The following is a 4,348-nucleotide window of genomic DNA, read 5'->3' on the forward strand; positions in this document are numbered from 1 at the left end:
TCTTCTGTGCCGCTGCCGGCAGGAAGCCCCCAGGTGGCAGGAGGGAGAATTAGTGTGCAAATTACAGGATCTGCTCATTTTTTCATCAGTTGACAGTTCCACACAGCTCTGCTGCCTTTCACCTCACATCTGATATAAGAGCTTCCCCCCACCCCCAAATCAGGGGGGGGCAGAGTTCATCAGGGTAGTGCTGACTGGCTTGTGACTTTTTTGGTCTTCCTGACTCCAGTGTATTTTCGACCTCCTTGATAGCAGTTCTATCCTCGGATAACCTGCGACACCTACCTTATATCATCTTTTATGGCAAGCTGGGTTTGGAGCTGGCAGAATAAAGTAGAAACGGATCCTTTTCATAGAATAGGTCCAAATGTATGCCATAAAAAAAAAAGGAAGATGAGAACAACGTAGTTAAACTCCATCTTTCTCCACTTTGCTTATAGATAGTCTTGTGGAGTTACTATGTGCCAAATAATATTCTTGGCAGGTTTCATTAAATCCTGTCATTTTTATTTTATGGGGAAGGGAACTGAGGCACAGGGTGGTCAGAAAACAGGAAGTAGATCCTGAGTGGATACTTTATGTATTAGGACACTTTCATTGACAAAACCCCTTAGTTATTATTGGATTCATTCAATAAATAGCACAGATACACCACTATCTTAGTGTCATTTTCTCTGCCAAAGTTCCTTACCCTGTGAGTCCTGTGACTTCGTGACTCTCTTGCACGTGTGAAACAATTACAAGAGCACCATCATCAGGAAACTGAAATACACGTAGCTCCAGAGGTCACAGTTTTCTCCACAAAGGGTCAGGTAGTAACACATTTTAGGCTTTGTGTGTCCCATGGTCTCTGCTTGAGCAAGGCAGAAAGTATCCACAAACAGCACATAAATGAACCATCATGTCTAACGGCAGTGTAATCGCAGTGATGGGCAGCGGATTGAACCTGGTCCGTCGGCTGCCTGCTACGGAGGAAGAAAGAAGCCAAAACCATTGGCTGCACATGGCCTGTTCAGTACTTCTTGTTCTTGTCTATGAGGTGTCTCGAAGATACGCAACCGGATACAGAGACCTGGGAAGCACTTAGAGACAGAGGAAAAAGTTTGTGGAGAGAGTGAAGTGAGAGGTTCCTCTAAAGGATGGGACGTGCAGGTTCTCTTTGATCAGTGAAGAGTAGGGTATGTCTGTGGAGTGGAGGAGTGGGGAAGGAGTCTCTGGAAGCAGTTTATTTTTCTGACCAAATGGAGAGTCACATTCACATCATGCTTTTGCACACGATGAGCACGAAGAAGAGTCAGCCATGTGAAGAGTGAGCATAGCAGGGACCCAGGCACTGTGCTGCCTGCCTCCAGCACCCACATTGAGAGATTTAACTAGTAGGTTTTACTCTTTAAGCAGCTGCCAGGGCAATAACAGGAAACAACCATCAGAAGTTATTTGCTTCTGGAAGTTTCCTTGTCTTCTTGATATTTTAGAAAAATGTACTAAATCCGGTGAGAATTAGTTCTAATGACTTGATTTTTCTTAGTATTTTTCTGTATATACACCAAGGAAAAAGCAAAGCCCAGTTTTTGTTTTGTTTTGTTTTGTTTTGTTCTGTTTTGTTTTTTACATATTAACATGAATACATTAAAGAAGGCACAAGCAGGATTGATAATTGGTGTGTCAAGCTACTTGATTCTCTTTAGAGATAGAGTTATGTGTGACACTTATTTCACTTTCCTCCTCGATTTTCTATAGAAAGCTGAGGAGAATAATTACAGCGGAGAGCCAGAGGGCTGTGGTGAAGTTCACACAGACTTTCCTGGGTGCCACAGACTTTCCTGGGTGCCAGGTCTCTGACGACTTCCACGATTTCCCTCTGTTTTGATTTTCTAGGATCACACCCTGAGATTTTGCCTTCTAATGTTCCTGCTTCCATTTGATTACAAACCCTAACTGTGCTTTTTTCCTTCCAACACAATATAATCTGTAGAATTGTGCTGCACGTGTGAGGCATATTCTAGAAGCTTACGTCTATGGTACTAACCACATGCCCTCTTGTCATTCGTTTGGAACTCCTGTGGACCAGGCCGTGTGGGTCAGTGGTTGTTCTGTGTGTTGTAAACTTAGAGGGAATGAAGATTGGGGATCTTTCATTTATCCCTTTCATTCCTGTTTTCCCTGGGTTGCTACACTTCTAGGCATTCTGTAAAAACTCAGTATAAATGCCATTTTCTCCATAAAACCTGCAGTTACATACTCATAAAACTGTTCCCACAGTCCTCTATATTCCCATGGCAGTACTGCTTCAGTCTCTATTTGATTATTTACCTATGTGATGGTGTATTATACTGTCTAGAATGTGGGCTTACACGGGAGGATGACTATGTTATTTTAATCTTTTCTTGCTATCAAGCTCTATGTTGCTGGCCACATCTTATCTGGGCTGTCCATCCGTTATTCCAGATGCCTTGCCATGTCCTGTCTTGGTACATCTTGTCTCTTCTAGACATTTTTTTTTTTTTGCCATATCCTTCCACACTTTTATTACTTAGCTCCTGCTAGGAGGCTTAAATTCTGCAGAATGATCTAGAGGATGATTATATTTTATACTGAGCAAGCCCTAGTCTATTTAACTAATAAGTGAAAATTTAGAGGAAATTTGTTTAGTTCTTATTACTCCTATAGTAAGTTTGGGATGAGACTATGAATGCTGAGAGCCACTGCTGGCATTAACTGAACTGTGGCGAAGGCACACAAACACAGACCTGGCAACTCCGCTGCACACATGAGGTAATGCAAGCTAACCCTGGTCACCGAGGCCTTGTGTTTCTGTGCTCCTGTTGGTATAGCGCCCCCCACCCATGGCTCTTAAGCTAGGGGAGAATAGGAAAAACACAACTCCAAACTCAAGTTAGATCAGGAAGTTGTGTGGCAATTTCTGGAATGTCAAGAATAAAAATAAGAAAGCAAGAATTAATCCTGCTAGCCTCAAATGAGAAGCTGTCACCACGAAAGCTGTAACTCTCTAAATGAATCTAACACCTCTGAAATTCCTACAGCTCTGCCAAGTATTTACATGTTCTCTCAGAATGTGGCATCTACAGCGAGTGGTTTTGGTCGTGAAGCACACCATCTGCGTGATTACCCAGCCCCTGCGAGAGTACTCTGAACTCAGCAGTTGTACAACAGACGCATTTAAAATATACAGTGCTCCCACTCCCATAGTTCAGAGCGGGTGCGAGAAAACAGCCAGCCTCCCGGAGAGCTCAGGCTGCGTCTGACTTTCTTCCAGACACCTTTCTGCCATCCTGATGTAGTTCTGAAGATAGCATTATCATAACAGACCTACAGACCGAAGCGCAGGTCAGCCTGACCCGGGGCCATCATCAGCTGCTGGTGCAGTCATTAGTGAGTCAATCGAAGTGAGAAGTGAAATCAGATCACTTCTCAGCTCTCATCCAAAAGGAGGTCTGTGTCATTGGAGGAAAAACACACCTATAGGAGTCAGAGGGTGAATACTCCAGAGAAGGGACTGAAAGGACTTTCACTGTTATACAGCCGTACCACCCACGTAGGTCTCTTAAAAATAACTTTAGGCTGTGGTTGCTGATGAAGGGCCAGAATCAAGACTGAAAAGTTTGGAAGCTACTTTTGACATGACATTGGTGACTGCAGACGCACAGTGGTGAAAGAGGGACATAGAAGGCTTCTATGACAAGCACTATTCCCCTCCCCTGTCAACGTAACAACCCAGACGTAAAGCCATCAAAGAGAACTCTCTAAACATGTGATAAGGATGCTGAAGTGTCGCTCTCCACGCTGATGGCTTCTGGCTGGGATGTGGGAGGGAAGAGCACAGTTTTCTTTAAAGGGCTGACCACTGGGAGTTTCACCATGCTTCTGTGAGAATATTGGCAACACAACTGAACTTGTTTTTGCATTTGTTTGTTTGTTTTGCTTCTCCTTCTTCTCCCCCTCCTCTTCCACTCCTTTCTCCTCCTGTTCCTCCTTCTAGTCAGTGAGAAAAAATAAGGAAAATATCAGTGACTAGGTCAGAAACTGGCAACAAATTTTGGAATTTTGAAATTTGGAATGTGAGAGTAAAAGTAATAATTGGAGAAAAAACATCTTATGAGTACAAAACCAAAAGCAAACCAAAACCCCTAAATAAATATACCAAGGATATGCACTGGATCAGGGAGATGCTACATGGGCATAATAGACTCTACCTGTTTCATATGAGTAGGGAACAGATAGAGTAACCCTTCTTCTCCACCCATTTCTTTCAGTCTTCATAAGTAAATCACATGGTCCCATGATCATTAATACATTTTAACCAAGTTGTGTATTGTATGGACAGGAT

Source organism: Mastomys coucha, unplaced genomic scaffold, assembly GCF_008632895.1.
Source record: "Mastomys coucha isolate ucsf_1 unplaced genomic scaffold, UCSF_Mcou_1 pScaffold16, whole genome shotgun sequence".
Taxonomy (NCBI): domain Eukaryota; kingdom Metazoa; phylum Chordata; class Mammalia; order Rodentia; family Muridae; genus Mastomys; species Mastomys coucha.